The sequence below is a fragment of the Stegostoma tigrinum genome, chromosome 24 (genome assembly GCF_030684315.1).
Source record: "Stegostoma tigrinum isolate sSteTig4 chromosome 24, sSteTig4.hap1, whole genome shotgun sequence".
NCBI classification, from domain to species: domain Eukaryota; kingdom Metazoa; phylum Chordata; class Chondrichthyes; order Orectolobiformes; family Stegostomatidae; genus Stegostoma; species Stegostoma tigrinum.
The window spans coordinates 33,523,614-33,546,699 of record NC_081377.1 but is presented as its reverse complement, the minus strand read 5'-3'; the positions used below and the strand labels follow the sequence as shown (position 1 = coordinate 33,546,699).

Here is a 23,086-nt window from a genome sequence, read left to right as displayed (position 1 = left end):
AAAGAGAGAGAACAATTGGACGAAGGAGTGGGTAACAATCTGGCTAGAAGGTGAATAATTACTAATGGGGACTATTTGTGGCTAACAGTGGGTAGTGTGATAACAAGGCCTGATGTGTGGGGTTTAGGCAAACGACATGGAACAAGGTGCCTTGAGCCCTGAAATTGTTGAACACGATATTGAGTTCAGAAGGCTGTAGCGTTTTCACGCAGAAAATGAATTGCTGGTCTTCCAGCTTGCGCTGAGCTTCACTGGAACACTATAGTAAGGCTGAGACAGAGATGTTGGCCAGGGAGCAAGATGGTATGTTGAAGCAGCAAGCATCTGGAAGCTCAGGGTCTTTTTTTGCAAACAAAACGTAGGTGTTCTGTAAAGTGGCCATCCAGTCTGCACTTTGTGTCCTTATTATAGAGGAGACTATATGGTGGACAAGCTTTGGCGTGTCAGGAGATGAGTTAGTTAGTTAGTAGTTAGTTATAGTTAGTTAGTAGTTAGTAGTTAGTTATAGTTAGTTCACTATATCGTGAACAGCAGGATGCCACCACTAAACACACATAGACCTCCCTTCTCTTATAAGCCTTCTGCAAGGATTGTTCCATCTGGGAAACCCTGATCCACTCCTCCTTTGCTTCCAAAACTCACCTCCCCCACAGCCTTACAGCACCTTCCCCTGCAACTACAGAAGGTATAACACTCGCCCATTTACTTCCTTCCTCCTATGTATCCAAGAGCCCGAATAGACCTTTCAGCTGAAGCAGTGCTTCACTCGATCCGGTTCACTGCAATCACTGCTCACAATGTGGTCTCCTAGACATTTTTCCAGCACTTTCTGGTTGTGTTCCTATTTTGTTTTATCTTGTATTTGATTCTCCTAATTTCAATACTGACCACCTTATCCCGAGAGTTCAATAATTACTACAAAATTTAAATCCAGCTATCAACATGAGACTGGCTCCCTGTACAACTTCTCTGCTATTAGCTTGTTCCAGTGGAAGCAATTCTATACATATCTAAATCAATTTTGTAGCTAAACCCAGAGGTGCAGAATTCCACTTTTTCATGTCAAATTGAAAGCTGCTGTCTTTGAACCCTGAAATGTTGCGTGCCTGTGACATTCCTACTCTTCAGTTCAGCTCTGTGGGCTCGACCTCTGTAACATTGTCCAATGCAACAAATTACAGCTCATTAAAATCATCAATGTGTGCATCCAAACTGTTATTCTCACTATAATTGTCAACTGCATGGAGTCCTGTGCCTCAGAAAATTGTCTACTGAGTTTTCAGCATCAGCATCAAATCCATCTGTTAGCTTTCTCCACTTTACCCAGGGATAGTAAGGACTGCCAATGGAGTCTGAGATAATGCAGTGTGGAGCTGGAGGAACACAGCAGGCCAGGCAGTATCATTGGAGCAGGAAAGTTGACGTTTTGGGTCAGGACCCTTCTTCAGAGATGGGGAATTAGGAAGGGAGTTCAGGAATATATAGAGGGCTGGGGCTGGGGAAGGTGGGTGGGATGGTGATAGGTGAGTGCAGGGAGGGTGTGGTGGGGATGGGTAATGAGGTAGGAGAGGTGGATAGGTGGGAGAGAAGATGGACAGCTTGTGTCAGGTCAAGGAGGTGGGGATGAGAGGGAAGATTGGTCATGGAATGAGGCCGGAGGTGGGGAGATTTAGAAACTGGTGAAATCCATATTTAGGCCATTGGGCTGCAGGGTCCCTAGGCGGAATATGAGGTGCTGCTCCTCCAGTTTCTGGGTGGTGTCATTGTGACACTGGAGGAGGCCCAGAATGGGCTTGTCACCCAGGGAGTGGGAGGTGGAGTTAAAATGGTCTGTGACTGGAAGGAGTTGTCATTTGTCATGAACGGAGTGAAGGTGCTCTACAAAGTGGTCTCCGAGCCTCAGAACCTCCCAAACCAAAATGTCAACCTTCCTGCTCCTCTGATGTTGCCTGCTCTGCTGTGTTCCTCCAGCTCCACACTGTGTTATCTCCACTTTTCCCAGGACTGTTGTATAACCGTGTAGACATCCTATCATCGTCTTCTGTGTCTAGGATTCTCCTTGTTCTCTGCTCCACTCGATGAAAGTTTCTACATAGACATATTCTGGCATTCTCTTAATATATCCCTCCCAACCATCTGTCTTTTTTACTGCCTTAACTGATTCCAAAGTGTTATTTGGATCATTTTCTGTGATCCCAGGCACAATGTTCAGTGCATTAGAATCACAAGCTCTGTTGCTTTTACATTAATAGTTTGCTGCTGATGACTCCCTTAAATGCCAGTTGTAAATAAGGAGAAGTTCCCCCAGTGCACACAGTGCCAACTCTGGTAATAGAATCATACTCAAGCCTGTTGTTGAGGATGGAGTTTACAATGTTATCAGTCAGTCATGTTCCTGTCACACCCTGGAGAGCTTAAAATTGATCTATGATCGTATCATACCTGGGATTTTCAATGGTATTGGACTACCAGCAAAGGAGCCATGGATTAACTTTGAAAGTAACTTGCACACTAGAAGAGTTAAGTCATGCTAGGTAAAGATAAATTGTTAAATCGAGGAATGATTTAAACTGGATGAATGAAATGATAAACGTGCAACATGGATTGGTCTTTCTCTCTTTAGATAAAACAAAGGGTTCCTGTTGAATGTTGCTAAAAATTTGGAAATTCTAGAAGGGACTTTACAGCTGCTAAATCTTAAGTCTGCAGGTTTTTCGTCTATAAAATGGCATACAGTCTTCATGTGGTGAGCTCCTTGGCTTTAATCAGAAGTGAGGTGACTCACCTAATGGAAGTAAAATTGGTACTGACTCGACACACGTTGGTCATCTAACATCAGCAAGGCTCAAGAACACATTTGTGCCACAAAGCTGCCAGGCAATGATGTCCTCCAGCAACAGAATTCTTAGAGGGGGGTCTCAAGAGACAAGCAACAGAACTGAGGAAATGAGCAAGGGAACAAGTGGGTGGCAGGCAAGAAGCACAGCTATGAGAGGTGGTGAATTGGATGCAGGAGGTAAATACAAAGAGTTAGGTAATAAATATTTTTAAGCTAGTAAGAATTTTTTTTTAGTGTAGTTCAGTGCAGCCAACAGATTTGTAGGGTTAGACCTACAGGTCAGGAACGTAATCTAACCTCATTACCAGTATTTTTATGGGAAAGTGATTTTTGTTCAAGACATTTTCATTTAGCATACATTTTTTAGGAACATACGAGGTCACCTAAACAAGGAATACCTGTCTCTTCGTGATTTAACATTTGGAGTCAGATATTATTTTGTTGAACCTTAATTCAATACCTCCAAGAGTTATCTATTCAAATTACTCCAGGTGTGGCACCACTAGGACCCTGTATAACTGAAACAGAGCTTCCAGAGCCTGCATTTTTTAGTGATCTAGATAGAAGGGATATTTTTCTTTGAATCCACTAATGGAATGAGCGTGTTGCTGCCTGACCGGCAGTTATTTCCTGTCCCTAGTGGTCCTTGAGAGGGTGGTGATGAGCTGCTGCCTTGAGCCTCTGCAGTCCGTGTGCTGTAGATAGATCCATGATGCCTTTAGGGAGGGAATTCCAGGATTTTGACTCAATGACGGTAAAGGAATGGTGATATATTTCCAAGTCAGGATGGTCAGTGACTTGGATGGAAACTTGCAGATGGTGGTATCCCATGTATCTGCTGCCCTGTTTGTAGATGTGGTGCCAATCAAGCGGGTGCTTTGTCCTGGATGGTGTTAAACTTGAATTTTGTTGGAGTTGCACTCATCCAGCAAGTGGGGTGTATTCCATGACACTCCTGAATCGTATCGTGTAGATGGTAGACAGGCTTTGGGGAGTTAGGAGGTGAGTTAGTCACTGCAGTATTCCTAGCCTCTGACCTGCGGTTGTAGCCATTGTGTTTATGTGGTGAGTTCACTGAGTCCAGGACAATGGTAACCCCTAGGATGTTGATTGTGTGAGATTCAATTGATGGCAGTGCCTTTGAATGTCAGAGCATGTTGTTTAGGTTATTGTTTATTGGAAGTGGTCATTGCTTGGCATTTGTATGGCGCGAATGTTACATGCCACTTGTCAGCCCCAGCCCAGATTTTGTCCAGATCTTGTTCCATTTGAACATGGACTGCTTCAGTACCTGAGGAGTCACGAATGGTGCTGAACATTGTACAATCATCGGCAAACATCCTCACTTCTGGAGGGAAGTTCATTGATGAAGCAGCTGAAGATGATTGGGCTTATGACATTACCCTGAGGAATTCCTGCAGAGATGTCCTGGAGCCATGAAGACTGACCTTCAAGAACCATGACCATCTTCCTATGTACCGGGTATGACTGCAACCAACAGAGTGTTTTCCCCTGATACCTGTTGATTCCTAGGGCCCTTTAATGCCACACTTGGTCAAGTGCAGCCTTGATGTCAAGGGCTATCATTCTCGCCTCACCTCTGGAATTCAGCTCTTTGTCCATGTTTGAACCACAGTTGTAATGAGGCCAGGAGATGAGTGGCCCAGGCGGAACCCAAACTGGGCACCACTGAGCAGGTTATTGCTGAGCAAGTGCTGGCTGATAGTAAAGTTGGTGACACCTTCCAACACTTTTTGATGGTCTAGTGTAGACTGATGGAGCAGTAATTGGCCGGGTTGGATTTGTCCTGCTTTTTGTATACAGCACATACCTGGGGTAGTTTCCACATTGCCAGGTAGATGCCAGTGTTGTAACTGTACTGGAAGAGCTTGGCTAGGGAAGCAGCAAGTTCTGGAGCACATGTCTTCAGTGCTATTGCTGAAATGTTGTCAGGGCCCATAGCACTTGCATTATCCAGTGTCTGCAGCCAATTCTTGATGTCATGTGGAGTGGTTTGATTTGGCTGAAGACTGGTATCTGTAATGCTAGGGACCACTGGAGGAGACTGAGATGGATCTTCCACTTGGCACTTCTGGCTGAAAATTGCTGCGAATACTTGAGCCTTAGCTTTTTCACTGGTATGTTGGGCTCTTCCATCATTGAGGATGGGGATATTTGTGGAGCCTCCTCCTTAGATGAATTGTTTAATTGTCCACCACCATTCATGACTGCATGTGGCAGGACTGCAGAGTTTAGATCTGATCTCACCACCTGCTGCAGACCCAGCCTAGCAGATATGTCCTTTAGGACCTGACCAGCTTGTCTAGGACATTTTAATGATTTATATACAGTGGCAAGCTGTGAATGAAGATATTACTTGCTACAGAGCCATATTCTGGCATTTATCTTGGTATGTACTGCCATTATCATGCAATTCCCAAAGATTAGTAGCTATAATTTGCAGTACTCCCTGCCCTGTTCTGTCATGAATTACATCTAACTTTATTGAATTTCTATCGCGTGGGCTAAATGTGCTTTTTTCCTTCCTTTTCCCTTTGAACCACTGATTTTCTTCTCTTTAAATCTACAATTCATTACCTCCTCGTTTTTTTATAGGATCCATTCATGCACTTATTGGATGGAATGTTCATTATAAGAGGCACTCCTGATTGTTATTCATAGATATTTTCTAATCAGTCAACTATACAGATTGTGAGTGGATTGATGGGCAGTAAGTAGCTGGGTCGGATTTGTCCTGTTTTTCTCTGCAGGATGTACATGAGCAATTTTCCACATTTTCAAGTAGATGTTCGCCTTGTTGCCGTACAGAAACATCTTGGCTAGAGCCATAATCTTCAATGCTATTGTTGGAATGTTGTTACGGCCCATAGCCTTTGCAATGTTCATTACCTTTAGCTATTTCTTGATATTGTGTGGAGTGAATCAAACTGGCTGAAGACTAACATCTGAGAAGCTGCGACATCTGGAGAAGGCCAAGATTTATCATCCACTTGACACTTCTGACTGAAGATTTTTGCAAATACTTAGTCTTTTCTTATTTGGACTGATGTGTTGGCTTCCACCAGTAAATCAAAAACGGGGATATTTGTGGCGTCTTTTCCTCCTGTTGGATGCATAACTGTCCATCACCATTCACTCTGATCAGGTTTTCAGTCTGGAGCACCACAAAAAGACTACCAACCAGGAGCACAAATGCTGCTCTCTGTGGCCGCAATCAGTATTGAATTATTCTTCCACAGTGTTTTGACTGTCTTCAACTACTCCATAGTCCTTAAACGTCTCACCCATTGTCTCAGCAGAACTTCCCTTGCCTCGTTCCATTTTTATTTATCTGCCAGTAGGAAGAATAATTCCAGCAACTGCTTCTGTTTGTACTCCTCTGCATTTTCTGTCCAGTTCAGACATTTACCTCTGGCCCCTCCTTTTTGTCATTACATGCTTTGTAGACATGACCATTTGTCTTTCACTACCAAAACATGTAGATGTTGGGTGAGCTTACACCTTTATGTAGAGGGCTGTTGTGGTAATATCCCAACCTCTGAGGCCTGGGTTCAAGTCCCACCTGCTCCAGAGGTGTGCAGTTTTGGTTAGAAAGCATCTCCATCTATAAGGCTATATCACCCAGCATGACCTTTCTACCATCACTTAACTGCCTTTATTGAACTTGGAAGAACTGTAATTTATGCTCGTCAAATATAGGGAAGATTGAACGTTGTCTTTTGTCCACATCAAAAACATTAAACTTTTCCTATCAATTCTATATCCTTCCCTCATCACTGTCTCAGGCTAATCTCGTGTTTTCATAAAATTGCCATCCAAAGTTGACCCTTGGATGAATTTGGGACTACATCCTCCCCAGACCACCACCAGATTCTGCGATTGTCACAACCCATCTGCTACCGTAGTTTTCATTTGGCCTTTGTCATCTTTAGAGTTGACTGTTCCAAAGCTTTCCTCCACCTTCTAGCATTCCCACTCATTCACGCGCATCAGCGAGATCATGAATAATTAACCTCCCAAACCACAACATCTCAAATTTAAAATGTTCAGTCTTGTGTTTAAATTCTAATAAAGCCTCACTTTTCCTTATCTCTAAACTTCCTCTGGTCTTATAGCTTAACTTTCCTACCAATTTGCAATCTTTCTCTGCCTCTGATCTCTTTTGTACCGATCTCCCTTCCTTCACCCTACCATCTGGGGTCATAGCTCCAGCTGCCTAAGCTCTTTGGATTGAAATTCCCTCCTGAAACCTCTCTGCTTTTTCTCTTCCTCTTAAAACAAGTGTATCAACAAAACACTTCCAGGCCCCTTCCATGTTCGGTTCTGGGGGTTCATAATCACAATGACCTATTATAGGAAATCAACCATGTGTAAGAAATTTTCAGACAGTTTTTATTGAGTCTGTTAAGAAGTGACAGTTGAGATACAATGTATTATTTATATAAAAGAGAGGAAATGTACAATCCATAATAGATCAAAGCACTTTACTGATCCCAAAGCCATTCTGTAGAATTGAGAAACAGAGATGGTGGAGGTCTGTGATATGGAGTCGTGCGGTGTTAATCTCTGATGTTTTGCAGTCTTTGGCAGTAACAATCCTTTGTTCTTCCCTTGAACCGATGCAGCGGATCTCGTGGTCTTTTCCTGAGAAAGCTTGTTCCCCTGGGACCTCGCTTTCTCGTTCCCACATATCCCTGCTTAAATATCTTATCGGGAAATGGCTACAGCAAATTGTGTGGTGTCAGTCACCTGCCTGACCCCTTTGATCATTGACCACGAGCAGTTACTCCAGAGGTCGAGATGGCCATTATCACCTGGCCCAACTCCCTTTGAAGGTTAGTTTTCATCCCTTCTAAGAATAAAAAATCCTTTTATGCCAAACACTGCGTTGATAATAGGGCAGTGCCCTCCTTTTTGAATCTTTGTCATTGGTTCAATAAAACATTATGACCTCAGAGATTCTTCTGGTTATGTTTGTAGAAGGCTAGTTACTGCTGTAACACTCATGCTAGACACTAAATACAGAAATCTAAAATAATTCAGTTTTGAAAAGTTTCCCAATTTCCAACATCCACATTTCTTTCGTTCGGTGTTCATTTACACTGCTGTGAATTCCTTGGGGGATTAATTTTCGATGTTGATGTTGCTATATAAATGCAAGCTATGGATTTACATATACCAAGTTGTCTTCTGTTAATTGCTGTTTTAAGGGCCTTAATTAGCATTCTGGGAGAAAGTTTTCTTGCCTGGATTTAATCGGGGCAGTTGGAGGAATCTCCACCCAACCGATCCCATCCGATCAGCCACCTGCCCCCCCCTCCCCGCTCATCTCCCCAACTGCCCCCAAGCCCAGCCTCGGACCTCACTTCTGCAGAAGACATTGAATGTTGTCCATTGTTCCAAATTCTTATATCAGTCTGGTCTGGAAATGCTGCACCCCTCCTGTTTGATTTGGCAGTCATGAAGGAATTTAAGTCTCTATTGCATTTTTGGCACATTTATTCAATAAGTAATAATAATGCTTCTCCTAATCCCTCTTCCCAATTCCAATTTATAAACAAAAGCTTCATTAATAACCTGTATTCTGATTGAATTTTGTCTAACCCCATTGAGATGACACCATTAAAAGCCGAAAGAATTGCGGATGCTGTAAATCCAGGACATAAACAGAAGTTGCTGTAAGGGTTCAGCAGGCCTGGCAGCATCTGTGAAGAGAATTCAGAGTTAACAGATGCTGCCAGACTGGCTGAGCTTTTCCAACATTCTCTATTTTGTTTCTGAGTGAGACCATTGCTTTACAAAGGGTTAATTGGCATTGTGCCTAGAAGAATTGCTTTTCTGCCCTCTTTCATTCTGACTTGGGTGATTTTTCTTTATAATTGTGTCAATTTTATCTTATTGAGTCCCACTGAGACAATCCGTACATCTAAATTGTAACCATCTTCACTTTACCCACCAAAATAGGTTCAATGTAGAACCATCTGCTTCATCTCCATTAAATGAATATTCCCAACTCGTAAGCTCTCTCTTCAACCTATTCCACCTTTAGAGTACCTACATAATGAGTACCATGCTGTTATTGGACGTCAGTAAGTAATTGAGACCATTTCTCCTTTTTGCCTTCCTTTCAATGAAATAAAATTGAATTGTGGATCAGAATGTGAATGGGAGCAAGGAATATAAACAATCCAATCACCTGTGAACAGGTACTGACTATATTATTATGACCAAAGTCTGACAAGTCATCCATCCAAATAGTTTTCATCCTAGGGTCTTAAAAGAAGTGGCTGTTGCATTGGTAAATGCATTGGTTTTGTTTTCCCTAAATTCTCCAGATTCTTGAACTGGCCCATCCAGCTGGAAAACAGTGAAAGTGACTCCTCTGTTCAATAAACGAGGGAGGCAGGAAGCTTGAGGGCTGTTTGCCGAACATCTATCATAGGGAAAATGTTGGAATCCGTTGTTAAAGAGATTATATCACAGCAACATAGCTTTGTGAGAGGGAAATGGTGTTTGACTAATTCATTAGCCATCTATGAGAATGTAACAAGCAACATAGATAAAGCAAAGCCAGCGAACATTATTGTGCTTCGATTTCCACAAGGCACTTGCTAAAGTATCACATCAAAGGTTACCATTAGAATTTATATGGTAGGAGGTAACATATTAATTCTGATAGAGGATTGTTTGGCTAATTGGAAGCAAAGTTGGCTTAAATGAGCCATTTTTGAATTGTCAGGCTGTGACTCCACACTTTTTTCAAATTAATGTCTCCCCGAGCTGCTCAGTGGATGTTATATGGTCAGTGAGAAAGTAAGTCATGTGATCCAGAAAATTCCAAGGTTCAATTCTTGGTAAGCTGAAATGGATGATTTCAGTTTTAGTGATAGTTTCTGGTTTCAGAAGGTACAGAATTGGGTAGGATTCATAATTTCAGTGGGCTCACTTTTTGGTTTAGTTTCTTTGGTTGGTTGTACCGAAGCCCTTGTATTCTTCTTAGCACAAGGCTCAACCTTACTCGAATTAAGATGTAGTTCACTAATTTAACTAAATAATAGAGCTAGTTACAGGGTTTATTTGAGAGAACAAAAACAAGTTTATTACCTAATAGCTGTGAGAAAAATAGTAAAAAGACACATTCAGTGTTTGCGCAGTCATTTGGACTCTCTCCCTCTCTCTCACACATGCATACAAAGTTAACAGGTGTAACATCCACTATCGGTAGAAGAGGAAGATAAAAGAATTTGCAAAACAAAGTCCTTTGGGTTTCTTTGAGGAATAAGGATGAAACTTGAGGCCACAGTTGGTTAATTGATTTCTCGGATTGTCATCAGTAATCTTTTTTTTATTTTTATAGGTGATGTGTTAATGGGGAAATATGACAAAGTGAGGAAACATTCATCTCAGTGTGAGCTGAGTGAGATTTACAAATGATGTTTACTACTAAGTTGTATCTTCAATAAAAGCAGTAAGGCTGGAGATACTTAGCGAGTTTGGCAGCATCTGTCAGGAAGAACAGAATTGACATTTTGGCTCGACTATCTTAAGTGAAGAGTAGTTTCTTTTGCTTCAACACAATCTCAGAATGCTCTAAGGAATGGTTCAATATAAAGCAATGTTCTTCATGTCCTGAACTTCAGCAGCAACATTAACTCAACTGTTCGTGCACTGTGAAAGTATTGCTACTTTTGCTGATGTGACGAAACGGATTTCCCAGAAGTTACATTGTGTCGTTTTCACCCTCCTCCAAAAATTCACATTGGTTCAATTCTTTCAGAACTAATATCAAAATCGGTCATTTCCTGTTATGCTGACAGTGTTATAGAATCCCACACTTGGTTTGTTTTGACTGTTAGGTTTTTGACATCAAGTAGTTCATGTAGGTGGATAAAATATTTTTGAGTTTCATTTTGATTTTTAAATAATCAAAGTGTGTCTGAGACTTCATGCAGGCATGAGCATATCATGGGTTCCTGAGTTTAATGTGTCTAGTACATGTTGCAGATGTTTTAATGACAGAGCTTTTATGGTTCAATGCACTTTTTTAGACACTATTTTTAGTGAATGAACGTGACTGCCACACCACGACATGGTCCTTGAATGTTCAGATCTAATTGCACAAATTATTTTTGAGAGACCCTCTTGAAAAGGTAGTTTTTGATTTTGATGGATAACTAGTTGGTTTTCAGGGGTTACATTTTAATTTTCACTACTTTGTCATTACATGACTGCATTATCTAATAACAACGTTTCTGGATGTGAGTTTGCTTGCTGAGCTGGAAGGTTAGTTTTCAGACGTTTCGTCACCATTCTAGGTAACATCATCAGTGAGCCTCCGACGAAGCGCTGGTGTTATGTCACGCTTAACAACATTTCTTTTTGTACTTAAGTTGATGTATGGGGCATTTGGATCAACACAAAAACAGAACTATAACAATTCATCAATGTACTGAATAACTGTTAAACCTCCACTAATGCTATAACATAAGAGGAAAACATTAATTTGCTAGGCACCACAGTATTTAAATGGCATAAGTCAATAGGTATAACAAAAGCTTTTCTTTGATAATAATAGACCGTCACTTCTACGTACAAAAAACCATGACCTTTAAAACAGCTTTCAGATTGGTAAGGTTATGGCTAATGCATTTCCATTGCATATTCACTAAAGTTGGGATATTTTAACCAGACAGTGGTATCCTTTCTACTGCATCCCAGAACTTAATCGCAGATTTAAATGAAACAATTGATGCAGTGTTCATTATAAAGGCATCCAATACGTTTTCCCATGTGGTAGCTCCTGAATATATACAGTGTTAAGCGAAATATTCCACCTTCATATGCAAGTCATTCGTTACCTCGGTAATTTCAGGCTTTCCTGGCGCCACTTTATTGGAGTGTTTGTTGACCAGCTTGAACATTTACTGTTTTCTCTGCAGCCTCCCTCCTTCTCCCACCCGCTTCCAGCTTCCTTCCCTCTCTCTACCTGCTATTGCTGTCCACTTCTTCCACCTTCCTGCAGCCTCTTTCTGTCTTCATTGCCCTTGCGATTTTCCACTGTCTCTCTCACTTTGGGCAATTTGAGGGATTTGGGAGTGAACTCACTTTTCACCCTGTGCATTTTGAGCATTGCTGCAGTGACTCTTGTATCGTAACAGCACACATTTTCAATATCTTTTACCAGTTAATGTGTAAATATTTTGCACAGTATTCCAACCTTGGCTTGATATTTTGTATTTTAGTTGGTGCAATGGGAAAATTAGCTTATAACTGAAAATGAATATCAATAATATGTAGCCAATTCCAGCAAAAAGACAGAATATTAAAACAAATGATGTATCTATTGTATTTTGCAGCAAAAAAACTTTAAAAATTGCATTTTAGACATTAATTTTTGATGCTTGGTTTGAGAGACTAATGACAAACACAACATTTTATTGATCCTATTAATTAGGTTTTAGCCTCTTGGTCCAATGTGTCTCAAATCTGTGAGCAAATAATCCCTGTGCTTTGTTCTAGCTCCAAAGAACATGGTGTTCAATTTAATTTCAAACTCTGTATTCAGTCAAGGGAGGCAGCCTTATTAAAAATACATGTGATCCCCTCTAGGAGCAAAATAGACAATGAATATTGATGCATTGAATTGAATGATTTATTGTTACTTGCATTTCTCGGTGAATATTACAGGAAAATACACTGCCACAATCCAATTATTCATTCTTAATACTGTATGTATTAGGAATTGCATGCCAAAAATGAAATTAATGTGTTAGATTTAAGTTTTGAAAGTTTAGCCTATTTGGGATAATTTAAAAGATCACTGGGTTATTAGTAACCAATTCAGTAGTTTCCAGAATTTTTGTAGAAAAGCAATTATTAGGTTTCAAATTGTAAGTCTTGGGAAGACGTTTATTTGATGGATTCTTGTAGGAACACCTCAGTTTACTCAGTTGAAGTGCTAACATTTCTCCATTTTACCACTTGTGCTACATTTTATAATATGTTATGTATTCATGAGGTTATTAATGGACACAGGGAGGTATGGAACTTTGGAGCTCCCATGAGGCAATTGGGAAGGCAGTGGGGCAGAAAAATTGAACTGGCTTTTAAAGCAAGACAGCAGAGTCACAGAATTATTGTGTGCACATGGAAGGAGGCACTTTGGCCCATTGCATCTACACTAGCCCTCTGAACATTTTAACTTTGTGCCCATCTCCATCCTTTTCCCTGTAGTCCTGCACATTGTAGCTATCCATTCAATAATCTAATGCCCTCTTGAATGCTTCAACCGAACCTTTTGCCTTCACCAGACTCACAGGCCACGCATTCCAGACCCAATCTCAGGACTGTGTGAAACCAATTCTTCTTCCCTTGTCAATTTTCTCATGTTGCATCGTAGACAAGCGATGTGGTTTGTAACAAAAGTGAAAATGTTTGCTAACCACGCTTTGGGAAGGCAGTACCCCTTTAGATTTTGAATCTGATATGTAATTAATACAAAGCATTGGGGACTGGGGAGGGCCTGGGGCTGGTGCTGGGAGTGATTGAAGGAAGATGTTACATGCAGCAGTGACAGTGGTAGAGCATGAGCCTTGGAGGAAGACAGGTGTAGTAGCGGAGATAGAGTACATATTGAGGTGGCAGAGAGATGGTTGCATTTACTGTGGTAGAGTAGAGAAATGCATTCACCTTCCTCCTGCACTGATGGCATTTCTTTGTACCATGAACAACACACTAATCCAAATGCCAACCATGGATCAGGCTGTGACATGCTTTGGCATTGTGGCCTCCATAGGCGATCCTCCAGGAGGAGCATGTCCCTCCTCCATACCATACCATCCCACCCAGGACCTACAGGTCCAAATCCACACAAGAGGGCACCAATTTGCCCTTACCTACCATACCCAGGAAGAATGTGTGAGACTGTACAGAATGTCCAGCACTTAACTTGTTGCTGAATGCATTTCAAATATGGCGCAGTGCCAGGGATGCCATTGTGCCGGGATATCTGGACTGTGGCAAGTACTTTTGGCTATGGTGAGTGGGCAAATCGGGCCAATAATGGATGAGTGGGGTCCCATAGGGCCACAGCACTTAGCAAATGAGGCGAGTTTGGGGTGGTCATACCAGAAAACTATTAGACCTTGTGAAAGGAAAACAGTACATGAAACTTGATAAAAAAAAGAAGACACTTTGCCAAAATATGGTAAGATTCAGCCAATTAGCACTAATTATTCAAACCAAGCAGCAATGTGCTCAATTCTGGCACTCGTCATTGTTGGAACAAAGGAAGTGACTGGCATTCAAAATTTAACAATTCAGAAGACTTTTGAACGTAAGTAGAGATATACCAAAGAGAAGGGGTTTGGGCAGGGAATTTGTATTTTTGTTTCAGAATAATAAATCCAGGAGTTATATTGACGATTAGTTTAGCTAGAAAGACCAGTTTTGAGGGGAACCTTGTAATAAAGCTTAATTCCTTACTGAAGTAGCTATATTTTTCTTCTTTAAACACTTTGTGTTCACTTGAGAAACTGTGATGTTTTAAAAAAAACTTTTCTTAATTTTCTGATGGACAAACATTTTTTCACAGTTCAATGAGAAAATGGAAATACTGAGTGTTTTTATAATTTGACTTTTTCCTTCCTGTGTGAACACTTTGTCCTGTAGGAATCAGTGTAGTGACCACAAATCACCTCCTCATACTTAGTCAAAATGACTTCATCTTTCGACCAAAACCATTAAGCCCATTTAACTTTCAGTATCCATCACAGCCAGATCAGATCCAGTTCCTCATTTTTGTTTTTCAAGCATGGAATTCCAGCAGTGGTTATAGAATCATAGAATGATAGAATCCCTACGGTGTGGAAATAGGCCATTCGGCCCAACAAATCCACACTGCTCCTCCGATACTGAATTTCCAGTGGGAATGCGAGCCCTGGCTGTATTTTTTTTCCTCAAAGCCCTGACAATTATAGGATAATTACCACTGTACAATCTGAAGATAGCTAACATTTACACTTGAACTAAAACAAAATAATGCAGAACATGAAAACTGTATTTTAATTATATTTTGCCTCTCCTGCTCAAATTTCCATCCTGATCTGCTTCAGTGAAGTCTGCCACAAGCTGAAGGAATAGCAATTCATTTCCCCTTGGCACTTGGTAGCTTTTTTGATCCAACATTGAGTTCAGCAATTTCAAACTGTGAATTCTGCCTTTCATTTGGTTCTCCCTGGGCCCCTACCCTGCCAGTGTCTAGTTTTTTTTAGCTTTATTTTAAACAGAGCTGACCTATAATCTGCTTTTAACACATCTCTGGGCCTCAGGAAACTGTGTGGAGTTTGCACATTCTCCCCTTGTCTGTGTGGGTTTCCTCTGGGTGCTCTGTTCTCCTCTCACAGTCCAAAGCTATGCAGATTAAGTGGAATGGCCATGCTAAATTGGCCGTATTGTCCAGGGATATTTAGGTTAGATGGCTTAACTGCGGGAAATGCGGGGTTACAGGGATTAGGGTAGTGGCGTGGGTGGAATGCTCTTTGGAGGGCCGGTGTGAACTTGCTGGGCTGAATGGCCTACTGAAGAAGTCAGACTTGAATAATGATTATTTTGTTTCTCCTTCCACAGGTGCTAAAGGTACTGAGTTTTTCCAGAACTTTGTTTTTATTTAGCATTGCACTTAGTTGAGCAAACCTGTTTGCAATTAAGAATTGTACAACAAGTTAATTACTATTTCTTAAATATATTTGACTTGAATGCAAGAGTGTCAATAGTTTTAGAACATAGAACATAGAACATAGAACAGTACAGCACAGAACAGGCCCTTCAGCCCACAATGTTGTGCCGACCATTGATCCTCATGGATGCACCCTCAAATTTCTGTGACCATATGCATGTCCAGCAGTCTCTTAAATGACCCCAATGACCTTGCTTCCACAACTGTTGCTGGCAACGCATTCCATGCTCTCACAACTCTCTGCGTAAAGAACCTGCCTCTGACATCCCCTCTATACTTTCCACCAACCAGCTTAAAACTATGACCCCTCGTGCTAGCCATTTCTGCCCTGGGAAATAGTCTCTGGCTATCGACTCTATCTATGCCTCTCATTATCTTGTATACCTCAATTAGGTCCCCTCTCCTCCTCCTTTTCTCCAATGAAAAGAGACCGAGCTCAGTCAACCTCTCTTCATAAGATAAGCCCTCCAGTCCAGGCAGCATCCTGGTAAACCTCCTCTGAACCCTCTCCAAAGCATCCACATCTTTCCTATAATAGGGCGCCCAGAACTGGACGCAGTATTCCAAGTGCGGTCTAACCAAAGTTTTATAGAGCTGCAACAAGATCTCACGACTCTTAAACTCAATCCCCCTGTTAATGAAAGCCAAAACACCATATGCTTTCTTAACAACCCTGTCCACTTGGGTGGCCATTTTAAGGGATCTATGTATCTGCACACCAAGATCCCTCTGTTCCTCCACGCTGCCAAGAATCCTATCCTTAATCCTGTACTCAGCTTTCAAATTCGACCTTCCAAAATGCATCACCTCGCATTTATCCAGGTTGAACTCCATCTGCCACCTCTCAGCCCATCTCTGCATCCTGTCAATGTCCCGCTGCAGCCTACAACAGCCCTCTACACTGTCAACGACACCTCCGACCTTTGTGTCGTCTGCAAACTTGCTGACCCATCCTTCAATTCCCTCGTCCAAGTCATTAATAAAAATTACAAACAGTAGAGGCCCAAGGACAGAGCCCTGTGGAACCCCACTCACCACTGACTTCCAGGCAGAATATTTTCCTTCTGCTACCACACGCTGTCTTCTGTTGGCCAGCCAATTCTGTATCCAAGCAGCTAAGTTCCCCTGTATCCCATTCCTCCTGACCTTCTGAATGAGCCTTCCATGGGGAACCTTATCAAATGCCTTACTGAAGTCCATATACACCACATCCACAGCTCGACCCTCATCAACCTTACTAGTCACATCCTCAAAAAACTCGATAAGGTTTGTAAGGCATGACCTACCCCTCACAAAGCCGTGTTGACTGTATTTGATCAAGCCATGCTCTTCCAGATGGTCATAAATCTTATCCCTCAGAATCCTTTCTAACACCTTGCAGACGACAGACGTGAGACTTACCGGTCTATAATTGCCGGGGATTTCCCTATTTCCTTTCTTGAAGAGAGGAATTACATTTGCCTCTCTCCAGTCCTCAGGTACGACTCCAGTGGAGAGCGAGGATGCAAAGATCTTCGCAAGTGGCGAAGCAATTGCATTTCTCGCTTCCCAAAGCAGCCGAGGACAAATCTGATCCGGGCCTGGCGACTTGTCAATCTTAATGTTTGACAAAATTTTCAGTACATCAGCTTCCTCTATCTCTATCCATTCCAGCATGCACACCTGCTCTTCAAAGGTTTCATTCACTACACAGTTCGATTCTTTCGTAAAGACAGAAGCAAAAAACTCATTTAGGGCTTCCCCTACCTCCTCAGGCTCCACACACAAGTTCCCTATGCTATCCCTGATCGGCCCTACTCTTTCTTTGACCATTCTCTTATTCCTCACGTAAGTGTAAAATGCCTTTGTGTTTTCCCGGATTCCTTCTGCCAAGCCTTTCTCGTGCCCCCTCCTGGCTCTCCTCAGACCATTTTTGAGCTCCTTCCTTGCCTGCATGTAATCCTCTCTAGCTGAACTTGACCCTAGCTTCCTCCACCTTATGTAAGCTACCTTCTTCCTTTTCACTAGAAGCTCCACCGCTCTCGTCATCCAAGGTTCCTTTATCTTACCCCTTCTTGCCTGTCTCACATTGTTAAACATTCTGTACCATATTCCCAGGTAAGAAATGACAAGTTAACCTTAAATTTCAGAAAAAAATTCCCATCTGAGTTTCAGATTCTTGACTTTAATCAATAAGCAACAAAATAAACACCATATCCTTTAGGAAAGGAAATCTACAGTCCTTACCTGATCTGGCCTACATGTGACTCCATATCCATTGCAATGTGATCAACTCCTCACTGCTCATTGAAATGGCTGAGCACGTCACTTAGTTCATGGGTGATTCGGAATGGACAACAGTGTTGGTTTTGCCAACAACACCTGTATAGCGATTGTAACAAGGTCAGCCAGGTGGACCTCATAGAACATGAGTTCCTTGATTGGCGCTTGTTAATTTGGTCCAATCTGGGAGCCCTGCCTGACAGAATATAAACAGGAATATCAACGTTTCTTTTCATTCTGAGAGCTGGCTCTGAGGAAGTCAGATCTGTGCCAAGTATTATACCAGTATAAATAAAGGCTGACTGGCTGACAGGGTACCAGCTTCTGTGGGGTTATTTCAACCTACATGCTGTAAAAGAATTCTTCCTTAATGTCAATTTTGTCAGACTTTAAAACAAACTTAAATAAAATACACTGGATTCCATTTAATATGTATGCTTATGGAGCAAACTATTTCTTTTCATATACAAAATAATGCAGTAGAGTTGAGGAAACATGCTACTTTAATATTTCAAATAATTTAAACGGGTAATTCACATAGACTGCAAAATCGAGGTGGTTATGGCATTGGTGAAAAGGTAAGCGCAAAAACAGGTGAAGAAGGGAACAGGAAATCTCCCCTCCCACCCGACCACCAACACCCCTACCCCAACCCCAGACAACAAAATGGAGCTACAAAATGGTTCTTAGCCAAAAGTGAGATTTACCACCACTGGACTCCAGTTAATCATTTTCATTGGAGAGCAAGCAGAAGAATGTTACAAAAGCTTTGAGTGAAATGACAGATTGTGTTTCAATTTGTTTCTTTGCAGATTCACAGCATAATGATAGCAACTGCTTTCCACCAATAGCCTGGATGAATCATGAGCTAATCAGTTAAGACTTAAAGGAATGGTAACGTGTCACTGTCATTGTTGTATAAATATGTGCGAATATCTATATTGCAAATTTATTTAGGACTTTTTAGACTTTTCATAACATCTCTACATTATTATTGTGCCTATATATATCAGCTACATTATTGCTCAGTTCTACGTGATGTGTCTAAATATGTATTTGAATCCAGAGTCACGTTTATTGTCCTTCTTGTTAAATATGAAATTAAATATTATAAAGTTGTTTGACAGTCTGACATTGATTTTGGAACTAAAACATAGAGTCCAGTTTTTCTCCCTTTGTTCACATTCCAATGCAATATCTTTGAAAAAATCCTGAATTTGGGATCGACCAGAAAGACCAAAACCATACCAAGTTTAAAAAAAAGCTGTACTTCACAATTTGTAAAATTTCAAAATGTATTTTGATTAAGGAATCTTTTTCTCACAATTAATTGTGCAAGGAAAATGAATCCAGCCTGTTGCATACTGTCCTGTTCCTTCTGTCAAATGCTGTACTTAAGCAGATTAAACAGCTTTTGCAAATGTTGCTTCATTTAAAAGGAAGTAACACGATTAGTTCCAGCTTCCCCTGCTTTGCTAATGACTTGTTTGCGTAGGCTTTAAAGACATCACTCCCTGTTGTGTCTCCTATGTGTAGCCATTAGCACAGTGATATAGTGAGTCATTGATGTCATTGGAATAAAAGTCCAAATATTATTCAGTCAATGTGGTAATCAAAACACGGTCATGATGTTTCTGCTCCTTTTCGTCTGTAATATCAATGCCATTGAGCTGAATCAGTCAAAGCAGCAGAACAGGTCTGGCAATTTTAATAGTGAGTAGATATGCCAAAATCGCTCATGCTGGAGCAATTACCTGACATCTGCAACCCCCCCCCCCCCAAAGAAAAGGAGTCAGAACTGGAGATTTCTGAATGTTTCAAATGACTTAGCTTAACTGTTACCAAACAAAAGTGAGAAGAATTGAATTCTGCTCGGTTTCCAACTTACCTATTAAACTAACCCTGACCCAACTCATCATTTCCTTTGGATCCCCACAGGCACAAGTAGAGTTTCCATTTCTGTTTGGAAGATCTGGGCTGATATATTCAGCACAACCTTGAGCACATTCTGGGGATATTGTTCTTTCCTTCCTGGGCCGGAAGTGGAAATCCTATTATGAGTGTTATATTTGAAAAATGTTGCTATTTTCACAAGAGTTTAGATAAAGCTGAAATTGCCATATCGTGTCCATCTGAATTGTGATTACATTATCATTACAGCTACAATGAGTATAGAGTGCAGTTACCATGTTTTTTAATACTCTTATGTTTCTCTCTTTCTCTCCATTTTTTAAAATAATCTCATCCCCACCCCACTTGTCATGGTTATAGTGAAGTACCTATCTTTAGCTAATTGGAGTCACTGTTCGAAGGAAAAAATATCGAGTGCCTTCTTTAAGAATCCCTCTAGTATAATATTCAATGAGGGATTTAGAGAAGGCAGTAGAAACCCCAATTAATAATTTTAATCAGTTATTGTTAAATCTTTAAATATTATTTTGGACAAAGAAGATTTTAGTTAAAAAGAAAAACTTGGAGTAATAATTTCATGAGCAAACTTTGATGGTTTGAGTTTATATGGAATTTTCAATATAAATGTTGAAGTAGTGTTTTCTCCATCCCGATGGCTTGCATTTTTCATCACAAAAACATTTACTACAATAAGTAAGACTAGTTTGTACGGGAGGCAAGAGTCACATACAAAATTAAAAAAGAGCTCTCTATTCACAAATGAAAATCTTCAATATGTTTTTCTTCAGGCAGCATTTATTGTCCATCACTAATTGCCCAGAGGGCTGTTAAGAGACAATTACATTGCTGTGGGTCTGGAGTCACATGTAGGCCAGACCAGGTAAGGATGGCAGTTTCCTTCCCTAAAGGGCATTAGTGAACCAGATGCATTTTTCCCAACAATCAGCAATGAATTCATGGTATCATTAGATTTTTAATTCCAGATATTTTATTGAATTCAGATTCCACCATTTGCTGTGCCAGGATTTGTACCGTGGTCCCCAGAACATTATGTGGGTCTCTGGATGAACAGTCCAGTGATAATGCCGCGAGGCCATTGCCTAGTGATTGATGTTGCCTTTTCAAAGCTTTGAGAGCAATATGTCGGTAGTACCGTCAATCAGTGCAAGACATTCCTGTTACTGTTGAGGTTGGTTGGCTCGCCGAGCTGGTTTGTTGTTCCTCAGATATTTCATTACCGTTCTGGGTAACATCCTCAGTGCAGCCTCCGATGAAGCGTCGGTGTGTTTTCCCACCTGGTTCTTAAACTCTGGGGTCCGTTGCGATGGATTGCCTCACTTCCAGGTTTCCTCCGTAGTGGAATGTATATGGGGTCGAGCTCAATGTGTTTATTAATAGCATGTTTCATGGAGTGCCATGCTTCCAGGAATTCTCGTGCTTGTCTCTGCCTAGCCTGTCCCAGGATCTTGGTGTTGTCCCAGTCGAAGCCGTGGTTCTCCTTGTCCATGTGGATTGAGATGAGTGAGTATTGGTCATGTCTTTTTGTAGCCAGTCGGTGTTCATGTACTCTTGTTATTAGTTTCCTTCCTGTTTGTCTGATGTAGTGTTTCTTGTAGTCTCTGCAGGGGATTTTGTAGGTGATGTTGGTCCTGTCCATGGCAGGGAGTGGGTCTTTAGTTCGGGTGAACACTCGTTGTAGGGTCAATGTGGGTTTGTGTGCCACTCTGATGCCCAGCGGTCGTAGAAGTTCTGTAGTGAGTTCTGACGTGTTCCTGACATAGAGTAGTGTGATGAGTGTGTTGGGGCGTGTAGAATTTTTCTGACGTTGTTCTTGTAGGCATCTCCTGACCCAGTTCTTTTTATGGATATCCAAATAATTCACCAGTTTGTTGATGAAATGGGTCCCTCTGTCACTATTTATTCCTACTGGAATACTGAATCTAGGCGTGATTTCTTTCATTAATATATTTATCACAGTTCTACCTTCATCCATCCTTGTTGGATAGGCGTCCACCCATCTGGAGAACATGTCTACCTTACTTAAACCCCTTCTCAGCAGGCATGTGCACAGAGTCAATTTGCAGATTTTCAAAAGGCAATTCTGGTTGGGGTAAGTGGTCAGACGTAGCGGCAGCCCTTCCTCTATCATTCTGCTGGCACACCAAGCAAAGTTTGTGCTACTTTCTCAATGGTTACTGTTATCCCGGGGGCATACCATTGTTGAGTGATAACATGTTGCATCCCTCCTTTGCCCATGTGAGCCTGGCCATGGGCCAGGTGAGCTAGAGGCAAAAATCGATGACGGGGGGACACATGACGTGACCATCCGGGTGACGCCAAATGGAACCAGATTGATAGCCCCCTGCCTTGTGCCAGGTGGTCTGCTTCAGGCATGAGGTGTGCCTCTTCCACCTCTTCCACCTGTGGTGCTTCAGTACACACAGGAAGCTCCCATGGGTAGCTTTCAATTTGATATGAAAAAGTGGAATTCTGCACCTCTGGGCTTAGCTACAAAATTGTTTTAGATATGTATAGAATTGCTTCCACTGGAATAAGCTAATAGCAGAGAAGTTGTACAGGGAGCCAGTCTCATGTTGATAGCTGGATTTAAATTTTGTAGTAATTATTGAACTCTCGGGATAAGGTGGTCAGTATTGAAATTAGGAGAATCAAATACAAGATAAAACAAAATAGGAACACAACCAGAAAGTGCTGGAAAAATGTCTAGGAGACCACATTGTGAGCAGTGATTGCAGTGAACCGGATCGAGTGAAGCACTGCTTCAGCTGAAAGGTCTATTCGGGCTCTTGGATACATAGGAGGAAGGAAGTAAATGGGCGAGTGTTATACCTTCTGTAGTTGCAGGGGAAGGTGCTGTAAGGCTGTGGGGGAGGTGAGTTTTGGAAGCAAAGGAGGAGTGGATCAGGGTTTCCCAGATGGAACAATCCTTGCAGAAGGCTTATAAGAGAAGGGAGGTCTATGTGTGTTTAGTGGTGGCATCCTGCTGTTCACGATATAGTGAACTAACTATAACTAACTACTAACTAACTATAACTAACTACTAACTAACTATAACTAACTACTAACTAACTAACTCATCTCCTGACACGCCAAAGCTTGTCCACCATATAGTCTCCTCTATAATAAGGACACAAAGTGCAGACTGGATGGCCACTTTACAGAACACCTACGTTTTGTTTGCAAAAAAAGACCCTGAGCTTCCAGATGCTTGCTGCTTCAACATACCATCTTGCTCCCTGGCCAACATCTCTGTCTCAGCCTTACTATAGTGTTCCAGTGAAGCTCAGCGCAAGCTG

At 41.4% G+C, this 23,086-nt stretch overlaps 1 protein-coding gene across 4 annotated transcripts in view; it reads left to right on the top strand.

The window, feature by feature from the left end:
- The window catches only part of rnf19b (ring finger protein 19B), a 163,080-nt gene that overhangs the window by 4,440 nt on the left and 135,554 nt on the right, over positions 1-23,086 (top strand). For 3 of the 4 annotated variants that reach the window (XM_048557934.2, XM_059654342.1, XM_059654341.1), the window contains exon 2: positions 18,671-18,752. The exons of the other annotated variant lie outside the window; for it this stretch is intronic. The gene's annotated coding sequence lies outside the window, so the exon portion shown is untranslated. The remainder of the gene's footprint in view (positions 1-18,670; positions 18,753-23,086) is intronic. 4 annotated transcript variants of the gene reach the window in all.